This window comes from Panthera tigris, chromosome D4 (genome assembly GCF_018350195.1).
Source record: "Panthera tigris isolate Pti1 chromosome D4, P.tigris_Pti1_mat1.1, whole genome shotgun sequence".
Lineage (NCBI taxonomy): Eukaryota > Metazoa > Chordata > Mammalia > Carnivora > Felidae > Panthera > Panthera tigris.
This window is the reverse complement of record NC_056672.1, coordinates 4433350-4449320: the sequence shown is the minus strand read 5'-3', so window position 1 is coordinate 4449320 and position 15971 is coordinate 4433350. Positions and strand designations below refer to the sequence as shown.

The 15971-nt window shown below is 48.3% G+C and overlaps 1 long non-coding RNA gene across 3 annotated transcripts; it reads right to left on the bottom strand.

Annotated features, from left to right (window-relative positions):
- Positions 1-7885: 7885 nt before the first annotated feature.
- LOC102960742 lies at positions 7886-15666 on the bottom strand. Of its 3 annotated transcripts, XR_006210695.1 has the most exons (5): positions 14595-15666; positions 13449-13582; positions 12948-13187; positions 11210-11524; positions 7886-9056 (listed from the first exon to the last, which is right to left on the bottom strand). It is a non-coding gene; the product is annotated as an uncharacterized LOC102960742 (long non-coding RNA). The 3 variants fall into 3 exon arrangements; XR_006210694.1 differs by lacking the exon at positions 7886-9056 and having other exon boundaries at positions 10224-11524; XR_445799.3 differs by lacking the exon at positions 7886-9056 and having other exon boundaries at positions 10224-11524; positions 14768-15666.
- Between the last annotated feature and the right edge of the window lie 305 nt (positions 15667-15971).

Below are 15971 nucleotides of genomic sequence, written 5' to 3'. Positions count from 1 at the left end.
CCTTGCTGGTGCTTCTGGACTCACCTGGCATTACGGTTGGGAATCCCACTCTAGCCGGAAGAAGAATGGGTCTGCCTCGTGTTATGGCTTGAGGGTTGGGGAACACCAGGCCCGGGGCACTTTGTTTTGTTGGGTGAAGAAGGGGGTCAGGAAACAGCCCGCTGTTGTATTGTTCCTCCAGTCCCAGGGTTCCAAGCCAACATGACTTCTTTTTACCATATTTCAAGGTTCTCTTAGTTTCCCTTTCTGTTATTTACAAGGTCCTGATTGTTCTCAGTGGGCAGAAGCAGAGAGAAAGGAGCTTATCCCTTCTGGTCTGGACTGGAGACCAAGCTGGATAATTAATTTGTGTATACATTGTCCTCGCGTCCTATAATCTTACTAAACTCACTTATTCTGAGGCTCTTTTTTTCTACATTTCTTAAGACGTTCTACAAACACAGTCATGTTCTTTTTAAATAAAGACAGCTATACTGCTCCTTTTCTAAATCGTATGTGTTCAATTTCTTTTTCTTCCCATAGTTCACTGGCCAGAAGAGCCAGTGAGGGTTTTAAGTGGTGACAACAGACATCCTTATCTTTGTCACGATGCATTATCCTGTTTTTTAGATTTCTAGATTAATTTTGTAAGGTTTCTTTTTTGTTTGTTTGTTTGTTTTGTTTTGTTTTTTAATTTTTATTTTTGAGACAGAGAGAGACAGAGCATGAATGGGGGAGGGGCAGAGAGAGAGGGAGACACAGAATCGGAAGCAGGCTCCAGGCTCTGAGCCATCAGCCCAGAGCCCGACGTGGGGCTCGAACTCACGGACCGTGAGATCGTGACCTGAGCTGAAGTCGGACGCTTAACTGACTGAGCCACCCAGGTACCCCATTGTTAGGTTTCTTAAGAGCATTTTTCGGGGCGCCTGGGTGGCGCAGTCGGTTGAGCGTCCGACTTCAGCCAGGTCACGATCTCGCGGTCCGTGAGTTCGAGCCCCGCGTCAGGCTCTGGGCTGAGTTCGAGCCCCGCGTCAGGCTCTGGGCTGATGGCTCGGAGCCTGGAGCCTGTTTCCGATTCTGTGTCTCCCTCTCTCTCTGCCCCTCCCCCGTTCATGCTCTGTCTCTCTCTGTCCCAAAAATAAATAAAAAACGTTGAAAAAAAAAATTAAAAAAAAAAAGAGCATTTTTCATCTGCGATCATGAGGGAATTTGGTCTTTGGTTTTCTTTTCTCATAACGTCTTTGTCTGGTTTTGTTATAGGGTAATGCTGACCTCCTAAAATGCGTTGGAAAATTTCCCCTAATCTTCCATTTTCTGGAAGCGTTTATGGAGAATTAACATTGCTATTTTCTCAAATGTTTGGTGGAATTCACTAATGAAGCCATCCGGGGCTGGCACTTGCTTTACCTGAAATTTTAACTACGAATTCAATTTTCGGTTCTTTCCTAGATGTAACACTATTCCAGTTATCTGTTTCTTCTAAAGTGAGCTTCAGTAGTCTTTTGGGGACTTTTTCCATTTAATTTAAATGGTCACATTTATTAGTAGAAGTTTTCCATAATACTTCTTTATTGTATATTTTCTGACTGTAGAATCTGTAACGATGTCCTCTCTTCGGTTCCTGATGTTGGTAATTTATGACTTCAGTATCTTTTTTTCTTGGTCTGTCTGGCTAGAAGTTTGTTCATGTTTTCTATTGCCAAGTGCTTTTTCTACATTGATTGACATGATCATATCATTTTTCTTTTTTATCTGTTGATATGGTGAATTACATGATTTTCAAATGTCAAATCCACCTAGCGTTTCTGTTTTAATGGCTCACTGATGACAGCTCCCCCACTTTGTAAACACCACCAAGAGATTTTGACCATTTCACATCAATAGCAGCTTTAATGTGGGGTCTCCAAACCCCTTCCACAGTTGTGCATACAGACAGAATCTCTCTAATAAGTTGAAAATTAACAGTGGCCATAATTTTCAAGATTAAACCAAAATTACGGCGCTGTTCAGCAGAGATGACGGGTCAAAATAAAGGGAAGGATTTTCCTCGAGATTGTGACTTTCCTCCCGTGTCCTGCTATGCACAACGGCAACTCACATGAGGGCGGAAGGAAGCAGGGCCACCGACTTGGGGACTGATTCAAGCAGCTCTTATAAGCATAGGGCTTAATGAAAGACAATGGCTTTAGATCCCTGAGAAGAGTCAAGATTAACATATTTGAGTTCTCTAACTGGCGACAAGGATGAACTCCATCAAACATCAATTATCTACATTTCAAAAATCTGTTTACATCTTGGGAAGAGCTCACACAGGCACATTGAATGGCTTGAGTGCGTTGAATGGTAAATTGGAGAAAGGATGTTGCAATTCCACAATCTGGAGAAAAACAATCATCTTGGCTCCTGGGCCTTGTATGAAGTATTTCTTTATAGATGAATAGATTCATTGAAATAGAAGAATCTTCTGTGAATCACTTAATCCTGATTCTAGAAAGAGGCATTGTTTGCATGAACAACTTTAAGCATTCATGCTAAGTGTCTACTCCGGCACTGAACACACAGGCTGTCACCTTCAAAAATTGAATTGATTTGAACCCTTCCTGAATTGAATTGATCCTGCTTTTCATTCTTCTGGGGGAGGAGAAACCAAGAAGGAAGAGTTACATACTTTTCTTTAGCATTGCTAGCTAGGAAATCACCTGAACTTCCCCCTGTGCTAACCCGCATCCCTCTGAATGTGCTGGTCGCGCTATGCTAGTAAATGCTTAACAACCAAGTGCATCGAAAACAATTCGTGTCGTTGTCTACTGATTTCCGTGGTGTAAATACCCACCCTGTGGATTACGAGAGCTGCAACCTTGATTTCACGGAGTATGGACGCGGAGAGCCATATGGAGTAGTACACCACGAGGGGCTCCTGGATGGCTCCGGGATGGGTTGAGCGACTGACTTTTGATTTCTGCCTAGGTCATGATCTCACGGTTCGTGAGGTTGAGCCCCGTGTCGGGCTCTGCACTGACAGTGTGGAGCTTGCTTGGGATTCTCTCTCTCCCTCTCTCTCTGTACCTCCCCTGCTTGCATGCTCTCTCTCCCTCTCAGAAATAAACAAATAAACGTGAACAAAATGGATTCCTTTCCATCTACTTTTTCTCCCCCCCTCCCCCACCACCCCGATGATCACAGCAACCCTGTCTTACCCTCTGCATTTTAACATGTATGTATTTGTGCACACCTGTTTGGGGAAGCTTACCTGCCTAACTGTGATTTAATGAGACCACTAGGAAAGTGTGCATTTCCGTTAAGTATAATTTGGAAAGGACCTTGGTCCAGAGGCGTTTCGGTGACAAGACGTAGTGAGACCAGGATGAGAAGGGCTTTTGTGCAGTTTGCAAAATCTCCTGGGGCACGCACTCTTTAAGCCCCAGGGATCACTTTTGTGACTTGGCCAAATTCCCATTTGCTTTTTGATTCCTTTTCACACATGGGAACTCTCCCTTTGCCCCTGGCGATCCCTCCATCATCACCCTCTGCCGTCTCTGCGCCAAGAGTGACAGGCACGTACCACATCGAGTGGCTTCCTGATGGGCTCTGCCTCATCAGCAGGGGCAAGCAGGAGGGGAGGGGACATGGATGCCCCCCCCCCCCCCGCGCATCCCGCGGCTCCCCAGGACCCCCAGCGGCCACAAGGAGACTTCGTAATGATTTTATGTTCCTATGTTTGCAGATCCCATGTGGTGATTTGCAGCAAACCCTTCATGACAGTGTATTTTCGTGAAGAATCACAGGAGGCTTAAGAGGCTGAACTTTAGTTTAAAAGCCCTTTTGGCGGGGAGAAGGAAGCAGAAATACAGAAAACTAATGGTGACTTCTCTGATGATGAGGGGAAAGCAGTTAGAATCCATTGGATAAGAACCAGAGGACCATCCAACTGGGTACATGCAGTGGCTTTTCTAAAGGGCGCCCTTTAAAAAGTGGGCAGGGTGGGGCGCCTGGGTGGCTCTGTTGGTTGAGCCTCCAACTTCGGGCTTAGGTCACGATCTCATGGTTCATGAGTTTGAGCCCCATGTCAGGCTCTGTGCTGAGAGTGCAGGGCCTACTTCAGATCCTCTGTCCCTCTCTCTCCAACTTGTGCTCTCTCAAAAATAAATAAAACATTAAAAAAAAAAGTAGGCAGGGAGTAGGCAGCATAATCAGTACCTGGGGGGCAGAAACCACAATCAGTGCTGTCCCTCTGCACGAAGGGAGAGCGACCTCTGTGTTGGGTGGGGTTTCGATTCTCCAATCTCCTCCAAGGCCATTCGGCCGCAAAGTCTGAGAAGCAGAAGCATCACCTAAGGCATCTTCACAGAGCAACTCACCCCCCAGATGAGGAAACTACGCATTGCTAACACATTCTGAAGATCTGGGGACACATTTGTTGTGTCACCATTAAATGTTGTCTACATGTAAAACTGTAATTTCTTTTGTGCATTATTTAACCATTGTTTGACGACGTCTGTGCGCTGCGAAATGTTTGTCATTCCAATATTTAATTAAATTTCATTTCATGGTTCAAAGCATTCCTTGATTTGACTCGTCTTTTTGCAGAAATGATCAACCCCACTTTTGCTTTCTAACTCAGTTACAACTATGCAAATGTTTTGATTAAATGATAAACTAAACAGTTTTGCCAGAAGCAGCTATTTCCACAGGAGGCGACGCCGCTGAATTAGCCAAGCACAATGGAATGATGCCAATTTCTGGCAGATGTAGGGAATCTAACGGAAGCGTCCAAATGTGACTATTATCCAGCAATCCAAAAAGAAGGAGAAAAAGAACACCTGCCCCCCCCCCAAAAAAAAATCCCAAGAACTAAGAAAAAGTTGGCAGGCATGGTCACAGGAAGTCCTGGCCTATTTGTTTTATTTCACTCATTTCCCACCTAAATGGTCGGGCACAGAGGCAGCCTCAGTTTACACATCCCCAGACTGGGATTCCAGATTTGTTCTTTTCCCAGTGGAATTTACTTTCCTATAGAAACAGTGTTAAATTTGGCGGTTGGTGTCTCAGGCCAGCCGGTAAGACATTTTGGCATCCAGGGCACCTGGGTGGCTCATTCAGTTGAGTGTCTGGCTCTCGATTTTGGCTCAGGTCATGATCTCGTGGTTCATGGGTTTGAGGCCCACGTGGGGCTCTGTGCTGACAGCGTGAGCCTGCTTAGGATTCTCTCTCTCTCTCTCTGCCCCTCCCCTACTCACGTGCTCTCTTTCTCGGTCTCTTTCAAAAAATAAACATTAAAACAAGTTTTTTAAAAAGAAAGAAATTTTGCAACCCATATGTAGTTAAAACACTTCGCGTTTCCAATGAAAAGTATAGAAAACAAAAATGCAGCAACATTGGCAGTTCAGACAGGAAGACAATAGAAACGAGGAAACTAATGAAAAATGTAAAACGTCCACCATGCTGTTAGTAAATTATACCTCGAATATTTGAACATAGAAGTTATTTCCATTTTTAATGGTAAACAGTGCTAACAATTGATACAGCCCTGTATCTACTTTTGTACTCTTTTCAATTGTTTTTAGACGTTTATTTGTTATCGAAAGACAGACAGAGACAGAGCGTGAGCAGGGGAGGGGCAGAGAGAGAGGGAGACACAGCATCAGAAGCAGGTTCCCAGGGTCCGAGCTGCCAGCACAGAGCCCGATGCGGGGCTCAAACTCACAAACCACGAGATCATGACCTGAGCTGAAGTCGGACGCTTGACTGACTGAGCCACCCAGGCGCCCCAACTTTTGTACTTTTTTCAAATCATTTTCCTTTTGATTTTGTAATTAAACATGTATGCAGACAACACAGGAAATCCTGATGACACATTCCTGTCAAAGGAATTGCACGGCAAAAAAAAAAAAAAAAATCACAAAGTCGAAGGACAAATGACCAACAAGGAAATACATTTGACAAATAAGAATTAATATCCACAGCATCCAAAAACCCCTAAAAATTAATAAGAAAAACATTTTTCAATCTCAACGCGAAATAGTCAAAGGATATGAGTAGACCATCTTGAGAAGAGGAAATATTAGTGATCCGTAAACATAGGTAATACCCAGAGAAAGGAAAACTCAAATAATAGTAAGATACTAATTTCATCTGATACCTGTGTTCAAAAATAAGAGAGGGACGCCTGGGTGGCTCAATCAGTTAAGTGTCCGACTCTTGATTTCAGCTCAGGTCATGATCTCTGAACAGAGAGCTTTCTGTCTCTCCCCCACTCATGCTGTCTCTGTCTCTCTCAAGATAAATAAATAAACTAAAAAAAAAAAAAAAAGAAGAGAAAGCAATGTCCCCTCCCCCCTCCCCCCCCCCACCCCCGCAGTGCTGGCAAGGATTAGGGGAGAGAGCTTCCCCACTTTGTTCATGGGAACAGGAATGACTACAACCATTTCGGGAGGCCATCTGGCAGGACCTACTGAAACTCTACGGTATCGATACCCATTTTAATATCAGTATCCATGAAAGTATTAAAATACACCTACCCTTTGACTGAGCAGTCTCCCTTCCCGGAAACCATACTAGAAAAGGAGGGTGTCTCTGGCCACACTTTTTGCCAACAAAGAAGTAGGATAAAAGGCAATTTGCAGACAAATGTATTCAGTACGAGTCCAGTTTTGTAAAGCATACAACGGTTTTGTAAAACATTACCTCGAATATGTAAGAACATGGTGAAAAGTGTGGCTGTTGGCCTGGGCGGGGTGGGAGCTTAACTCGAAGAACCCAAGCCTCGATGACGCTGATTATGACGATTTTATTGTGCACAAAGATCACTTTGTGATTGAATTCTTCTAAGGAGCTGATTAGTGTGGATGTGAACGGTGTGCAGGTTACAGGGCCCGGAGGCTTCATGGTCACCCCCAAAGGGGCACATGTGGACAGATGTGCAGGGAGACCACTGACTGCCTGTTTGCAGAAGGGCCGTGGGGTGTGGGCTGGCACCGCCTCCCTGGCTAGAAGACCTGTTGTCCTACATCCAGGTCCCTGTTCCTGTCCCTCTTCTCCCAGAGTCCCCTGGGAGTCGTCCCTGCTGGTTCCTTTCCAGGGTTTAAGGCTCTGCAAAGGCCACGAGAGGCTCCAGGGGACCCTCCCTCCAGGGGCTGCAGGCACACCAGGTAGGGAGCTGATGCCTCCGCGTCTCTCCTCATCACCCCCTGTCCTGTTTCCCCGACCCGCTCATGACCGCTCTACCGGGATCTGCTGTCGTATCCAGGGTTGGGCCCAGCCCCAACAGGATGAAGACGGAGCCTGGGCACCAAAGTCCTCACCCTACTCAAAATCTGAAAGCCTGGAAGCTGGGGGGGAGGGCCCATGTTCCTCCATCACGGGTGGACACGGCAGGTGCAGGAAGCAGCAGGGACGGGGCACGGTGAACACAGTTGTTTCAGTGAAGACAGGAGGAGTTTGCTTCTTTTTTGTCTGTTTATTATTTTTGCATTTTTATTCACGTTTTATTTATTTTTATCTCATTGCAACGCCAGTACAGGTAACCTTCATTGTAATATTAGTTTCCGGTGTACTGACAGTGATGGAACACTTTCTTTCTTTTTTTTTTTTTTAACATTTATTTGTTATTAAGAGACAGAGCGTCAACAGGGGAGGGGCGGAGAGAGAGCGAGACACAGAATCGGAAGCGGGCTCCAGGCTCTGAGCTGTCAGCACAGAGCTCCATGTGGGGCTCGAACTCATAGACCTCGAGATCATGAGCTGAGCCGAGGTCAGACACTCAACGGACTGAGCCACCCAGGCGCCCCTGATGGAGCACTTTCATATGTGGCCCTGTGCTCATCTCACGTGCTCTCCTTAATCCCCATCATGCATTTCCCCCTCCCACCCCCCCACCTCAGTTTTTTCTCTACAGTGAAGAGTCTGCTTCTTGGTTCGTTCCTCTCTTTTTCTGCCCCCCTGCCCCCCACCTGCTTCGCTCATTTGTAAGGAGTCAGCTTCTTGCTCTCTTTCTCATTCCCCCTTGGCAGGTGGAGCCCGGCCGCCCGCATGGCTCCGCTGAGTGCAGGAGGGACGCCTGGGTGGCAGTCACTGGAAGCACAATATTCTGGGGTGACATTGGTGACCGAAATTAATTCCCCAGCCTGGACTCTTAAAACTCATGATGCATATCTAAACGAGAGACTCCTGCAGCCTCTGACCTTGAAGTGAAAACCCCAGAACAGCTAGAATGACTCACCCTTCAGAGTCTCCAGCCTGGAAGCAAACAGTGAGAGGCCTTTGAAAGACCCTGAAAGTATCTTTAAATAAAAATGTCTCCTTCTCTGTGTGTCAGCCGTGTGGCTCATCAGCCACTTTTCCTGGAGCTGTGGGGCTGCGGACAGCGGTCCCCCTGACCAGCCACCTCCATCACGCTCCATGAAGGGCTCGCAAGGATGGACCCCAGGCTGAATGAGTGACAAGCGGGACTCTCCTTCTAAAGGCGGGTCACACCCTCTGGAACGAGACCGCACCACTGAGTTCGAGTTCAGCCACAACCATGATGCTCTGGGCCTCGGTTTTGTCGACTGAAAATGGGCCCAGTAAGCACGCTTCCATGAGTCATCTCCTGCGAAGCACTCAGCCCCAAAGCGTTCCAGGAGCCATTCTTGTTTCTTCACCGGGAGCGTACTTTGCCCGCTCATTCGCGGCCACAGGTACCGGATGTGTGTGGCTAGGACGCCCTTGTCATTGCGGGATGTTCCATGGACAGCATCGTGCTCAAGCTAGGCAGCGTGACAGGGCAGGCAGGGAGGTGACCCCCCGCATCGTGGTTTCAGGATGTGGCGGTCTGGGGGGAATGCGGCCAAGGTGATGACCGTGGAGGACGTGGCTTACACCGAGATATTATATGGATATGCTTTTGTCCTTCTGCAAACGCGTAATACCACAAACGTGTCCGCCTTTGAATACAACTTGTGTTCAGTTGGCATGACTCACAAGCCCTACAATCTTCTTCCTCCTCCTCCTCTTCCTCTTCGGTGTTGCCTCTGTCTTAGGTCATCAGTAGCCTTATGCCCTCTGCCACCGAGCTTCTTTCTGTGGCTCTGATGATCTGCCTGCAATAATGCGTAACACAATCGGATGAATGGTGTTCCTAAGTGTAAAATCAACAGGTTCTTTTACGTTAAAAAAATTATACAAATTCTTGAACCTATGTGGGTGTTGTTTCCAGGCACTTTTCTCGATAAAGAACTAATGAGATGAATGGAAATTGATAGAAAGTAAGTAATCGATGGAATAAATACTGGTTTTACTATAACCCAAGTTCCTTTATTAAAAACAAGAAAAAAGGCTGTAGAATAACGTTCAAAAGTAAAATATTAATAAATGAATGCATGATGTTTGGTTGGATCCCAGATTTAGAAAAATACAAGAACAAAAAGCAACAGCAGCAAACCCCAGCCCCAAAGGACATTATCAGCACAAATAGAAAAATGTGACTATGGACCATCTATTTAGGTAATGGCATTATTTCAGTGTTAACTTTCCTGAGTGTGGCAATTAATTGATTTTTTTTAAGAGACAGATGCCAAAGTATTCGATGGTGAGGTGTCATGATGTCTGCAATTAACTCTCAGATTGTCCATCAGAAAAAGTACTTATGTGAGCATATGTGTGAGAGCGTGTGCGTGAGTGTGCGTGTGTGTGTGTGTAATTTTTGCCTGTGGACATAGGCATGTGTGTGTCACATACCGATAGATCTGGAACAAGCTTGGAAAAACATTAACAATTGGTTAATCTAGGTGAAGGATACGTAGACATTCATCCGATTATTTTCGCAACTTTTCTGTAGGTTGAATATTTCATAATAAAAGGCTGAAGAGAGGCTAAGGAATTTTTTAAATGACGTGGTAAGAGTATATTTCCATTTAAAAAAGGCCACGTCTCTAACCTTTCAAAATCAACTGGTGGGTAAACATCACTCTGTATATTTGAATTCCTTTGTTTCCAGTGGAATATTTTCTCCTTCTTTTCAAAATATGGGTCCCAGTTTACTAAACTGGATATATTTTGTGCTTGCATTTAAAGTGTACCGTCCCCTAGTGCTTTTTTTTTTTTTAATTTTTTTTTTCAACGTTTATTTATTTTTGGGACAGAGAGAGACAGAGCATGAACAGGGGAGGGACAGAGAGAGAGGGAGACACAGAATCGGAAACAGGCTCCAGGCTCTGAGCCATCAGCCCAGAGCCCGACGCGGGGCTCGAACTCACGGACCGTGAGATCGTGACCTGGCTAAAGTCGGACGCTTAACCGACTGCGCCACCCAGGCGCCCCCCCTAGTGCTTTTGTATAAACTTATTTGCGAGTGAAATCTTAACTTTGGGGATAAAACCTCAGCATGTCCGACTCAGACCCTTGGGCATCTCAAGGACAAATTCCGGTAAGTTCTGTCATCCCCTTCTGAGGAGCCAATGCGCTCCCACAGCCCAGGGGGACTTCCAATATTCTACACACATGCTGAGGGGCACCCAGCGGCGACACGTTTTGGCCTCATAGACAACACTGGGCCACAGGGACTGTGGAGAAGGATCTCTGGTCCTGGTACACACACAGGTTAAGAAGACTTCTCCCTTCCACGTGCATCACTTAGGATTCTTTGCCGCATGTGACGGAAACCTTGGTCAAAACTGGAGGAAGCAAGGACAGGAAAGGAATGGCTCCATTGCTGCAAAAGAGGAGGAGGACAGGCAGGTTCCCTTGCTCACAGCACAAGGACTCCCTGTGGTTCTGCCTTCCCTGGAGCTCCATTCCCAGGTCCTTGGCCAAGCATACCAATATGGCGGCCCAGGCCCCGGGGATCCATGGAGGAGCCTGAAGAGCTGTTTCCCAGGGGTTCTGGGAGAGGCCGCCCTGGGTCTCAGGGCGTCACGTGCCCACCTCTGATCCATGAGGGAGGAGGCCGTTGAATAAAAAACACAGCCGTGAAAATGCCCTGAGCAGATGAAACCACTTTGGTCATACAAACAAAGCTTAATTTAGATTATTTTGCAAGACTGACTGGACCTGGGTCAGTCCTTTGCTTGCGCCTCTGGAAGTCACAAGCAAAACTTGAACTGTTTCCCAAGGTTGGTATGAGGTAACCACTGACCAGTTCCCTATGACTTAAGAAAATTCTAGCGTTAGGACCAAACCCTGGAAGAACACACAGCCACTGCCTTCTCACCATATGAGCTGCTTTATAAGAATCCACCCCCGAGCCTCACGCTACCTTCCGGTTTGAGTGCTCCCGGTTTGCAAACTTCCTTTTTGGTGTGTGCATGATAAACTTTTACTAATTGCTACCACGGTGATTCACTGGTTTTACTTCTGTTATTTCTGAACCTTTGACAAAGTGAACGCTCTCGCTCCCGGATGCCGTGTTCGCTGGAGGAAACGGACGCACACAGTCACCCACTCCACCATCCAGTGTGCTGAGGTCAGGACCCGGCGGTCCCCAAGTGTCGGCCAGCAGAAGTGGGGTGCATGACGTTGGAGTCCCGTGCCTCCCCAGAAATCATCCAGATGACTTAATGGAGCATACGACCTGGGATAGAGAAGGAAGGGAGTTCAAGGAGGAAAAAGAAACATCTTACTGTTCTTTCTCATCTGAAACATTGTCAATCTGCAATAATCCAGATGCCCTCTGGGTGGATAGAGGACCCTCTTTGTTGAAGAGCCTCATCTGGCTTAGAGTTGGAACAGGAGATCTGTTGGAACCTCTTTCAGTGTGGACACATTGCAATAGAAATTCACTAACATTTCTGGTGTCCCACCCTGATCCCTACCTCCTGTGTCCTCCAGGAGCTCCTGATGGATGCTGTCTGGCTGGAACAATAGGTTTCTGGCATGGAAAAGTCTAAACAGGGGCCCAGGGATGACTGCCCTCAACTCTGTCAACTGCATTCCCTGAGAGAGCCCAGCAGTATGCTGGCTGCACTTGGGATGCAGAGAAGGTGGCTTGGGGGGTGTCCAAGGTCAGTTCCTCCCAAGTCCACCCTGAGACTAGGGTCTGAGTCCAAGGAATGTACTAGGCGCTGTTCCCATCAAGCCCTGATAAGGAGCGCAAGTAACACAGAAGAGAAGCAAGCCAACGTGGGGTGTTTTACTGAAGTTATTGCCATGGACAGTGCTGAATCAACCCCGTTGGTCTTGAGATGCGTGGAAAGTGGACAACACACCTTAGCCTTGTCCCACCAGAGGGTCAAAGAGTCCAGGACCTTAATTTACCAACTTCTGTGGGTTCATGAGTTCAAGGTTATGCCTGGGGTCTTCAACTCCCTGCCACTTTGCATCAATCCTATGTGGGGGTCAGGCCCATAGGGTCCTCAGATGGACTGGTGTGGATGCTTCTGTAAGAACCCACCAGGGCACATGGCTTCGGTGACTGCCCGGGAGTAGGGAGGGCTGACTCAGCTGCAGGAGATGTCTTGTTAGGTGCTTGTCGGAAATAGTCTAACAGTCCCCCCACGAAGGGCTCATGCCCCAGGGCTGCCTTTCAGGTCCCCTGAGGGGGCGGGAACACCTGCTCTCACAGGCTCAGATGTCACATGATTCACAAGGAGCCAAATGAGATTAGAAACTGTAGGAGAGGGCAGGACGCAGGGCTACCGAGTACTGTAGCCACCTGGCCGTCTCAGCGGGGACATGGCGACCCTGCCCAGCGTTGGTCCCGAAGAGGTTCAGCCCACACATGGTGGAGAGATCGAACGGCCAAGCTGAGTGAAATCTTGAACATGTTCGCTTTCCTGCTCGACGGGGTTGCTGAGGTAGCAGCCACAAGGGGAAAGAGGTGCTAAAGGCAATACGTTCTTATACAATCGGGGCACCAAACCCAGTCTGGTAAAAGAACTTGGGGCCAAGAAGAAGGAGGTCTGGGTGTCTCTCTATTTACCGTCAAAGTACACAGAGCGGAATACTAGAGCCCTCTAGACAGACAACTGAGTTTAAAGCTCACCTCTTGTACTCACCATGGATCTTTGGGCAAAGGATATTCATCGTCTCTGAGCTTCTATTTTCTCATGTGAAAACTCAGGATGACACAGCTTATCTTGCAGATTTGTCCTGGGGGTTACACGGGATGGCGCGAGGCACTCACGTTACAGGGACTCGGTCGCGGAGGTATCGGCTGGCTCGGCCCTGCTGTCACTAAGACGGGCGCCTCGTCACAGGTTTTATAACCGCGTTACATGTCAATGACCCTGTTATTTCTGTAAGAAGGCCAGGGGAGAGGAAGAACAAAGAGGAAAAAATAGACACTCACAAGGGAAGAAACTTAAATCCCCCAGGGAGACAGTCGACTCTGGGCAAGCTATTAATACAGGAAAGCTCTCAACGTATGTGGAGCATGTCCATTTTCTTGGCGTGAATTCAATTTGGTGTCCTCTCTAGTGGAATGTTAAGTGGACGGGGTGGGAGAGGCATAGAAAGGCCAAGAAAAAGCTTTTATGGATGAACCCCTTCCCACTTACCCAGAAAGACCTGAGGAACCGTCGGGGCCTGAATCAACAAGCCAGCTCAGCAGCTCTCCACGTGAACGTCTTTGGCTGCGGCCACAAAAATCTTGACTTTGTGCTCAAAATAGAGCACTGATTCAGAAGGCTTCCTGATAAGAGACCAAAATGAAACAGTAAATTGTACTGTCACAAAAGACAAGGGAGGGTTTTAAAGCTCTATTTTGGGGGCCCCTTCTCTCTTCCCTCTGCAGGCTGAAGTCATTATCTGCAGTGTGGGCCCGTGGGCTCCCAGCCCGCGTTCCGGCGGTTCTGGGGGGGACAGGAGCTTACTCACGTGGTGGGAAAGACTGATTGCTTGGTGTGCTTGTTGTTCATGAGGGCTCAGTGGCTGAAGACCTTTATTGTTGTTGCCATGTAAGACCTTCAGTCATTAGGCAAGCTGCGGGCTCTGGAATAATCTATTTCGGGACACTTGATACAGAATGGAGTTATGTGACAGCCCCACTGTCACACCCAGAAATTGGAATTTGGAGGCGAAAGCAATGAGCCGGTAGTAGGTTTCCTTGAAAACTAGCCTTTGTTGATAGGACACAAAGGCTTCGCCTTTGCGAACAGCACAGTAGAGAAATCTGCCTCTTGCCACATATCCCTGCGGGTCTCTTTCTGTCACAGTGGGATGGAGCTGACTGTCCTGCAGCCTTAGAATGTCCCCAGAGACAAGACCCCAGGCCACCTTCCCCATGGGGTGCTTGTCAAATACAGCCATGCCGATGTGGCACCCGGGTGGCTCGGTCAGTTAAGCATCTGACTTCGGCTCAGGCCATGATCTCAAGGTTCACAAGTTCGGGCCCCTCACTGGGCTCTGGGCTGACAGCGCAGAGCCTGGAACCTGCTTGGGTTTCTGTGTCTCCCTCTCTCTCTCTCTCGGCCCCTTCCCTGCTCTCGCTCTGTCTCTCTGGCTCAATAATAAAATAAACATTAAATTTTTTTTTAATACAGCCATGCCCACATAATCAGGTCATTTCGTATTCCCAGCACATTTTTAAAACTTTTTCATTTTGACGTCATTTCACGTGTGCAGAAATTTGCAAGAGACGTAAAAACGGCCCCCCCCCAAATGCCCTCCACCCAGATCCCCTGGATGTTAGCATTTCACCACACCTGCCATACTATGTGCTGTAGACGCAGAGCATTTCTCCTGGGCCACTTGAGACGGAGTTGTAGCTACTGTCCCCTCTATTCTGAAATGTTCCCGTGTGTCCTGCCTGGAGGCATTCTTTTACACAAGTACACACACACGCAATGACAAAACCAGAAACTTGACACGGACGTACTAATTTCACAGAATATCCAGGCCTTCTTCAAATGTCACCAGTTGTCCCAGCAATGTCCTTTAGAGGAAAGGACAAAGGAATCCTGGTCCAGGATCACACACTGCAGCCAGTTGCTGGTTCTCTTCGGGCCCCTTTAATCCGGAACAGCCCCGCAGGTTGTCCTGAGATCAATATTTTTAAGGAATACAAGCCGGTTACTTTGGAAAACGTCTCTCCCTTTGGACCGAAGGAATGAATTACCCAGAACGTCGACTTCCGGCAACGATCAGAGTAACGATGGATTCGGATCGTCATCGGCGGACGCCAGAACGTGCAGGTGACGGTTCGACAGACTTAGCACGTTCACGCTGGCCGCGAGCTTCACCCCAAGAGCCAGCGCTCCTGGGTTACAAGGGGAGGAAGACCAACGTCAGGGCGGGGAAGCCTGGCCCGCCCGCCTGAACTAGGCCACGGGACGGAATCGGGGATGCGCTGACTTCAGGCACCTGCTGATGCGACGGGCTGAGAAAACAGGGCACTTGACTTCGGTCGGGTTCCCGCCCGGAATGCAGAACCTGGATGTGTTCGTGACCACCCAGGTGAGCGCAGCAGAGCGTGAGCCCAGCGTGAGGCCACGTAGGGCTGCGGGCCCTTCCCGGATGAGGGGCGCTCTCGCCCTGGGGCCCCACTCACCCCGCGAGCTGGGCAGAACCCACCGGAGCTCCAGGCTCAAGAGGGGCCTTCCCGGGCTCCCCCTGCCCGCACGGGGCCCCCTTCCTCTAAACTCAGGAGGAACTCGCCAGCCCACCTATTTCCCAACAATCCTCGGCTTGGACTCCCTGTTTCATATCCTCCTTTTCCCACGGCATCCTGGAGACCATGAAACGCTTACGGTTTAATGAGCACCGTCAGGGCCAGCGTCATCCATGACCCTGACTCAGCTTCCCCCGTGGAGCTGCGCGACTCCCCACCACATCCTTCCTTCTGTTTTCTCTCCACTGTGTTAAGAAAGAGCGTGCTCTGTTGGCTGAGTGTTAAGGGTTTCTCCCGAGCGAGCCATTGCTCAGGTACTGACTGCTCGCTCCCTTCTCACCGGCAGCTCCGACCCCTGGCTCAGCCTGGTGGGGATGCTTGGGGTCATGGTGGGGGGGGGCTCATTTCACAGAGCAGGGGATGCTACTGGGCTCAGGGGAGGGCGGTTGATGGTCCCAGCCCTCCTGGAATA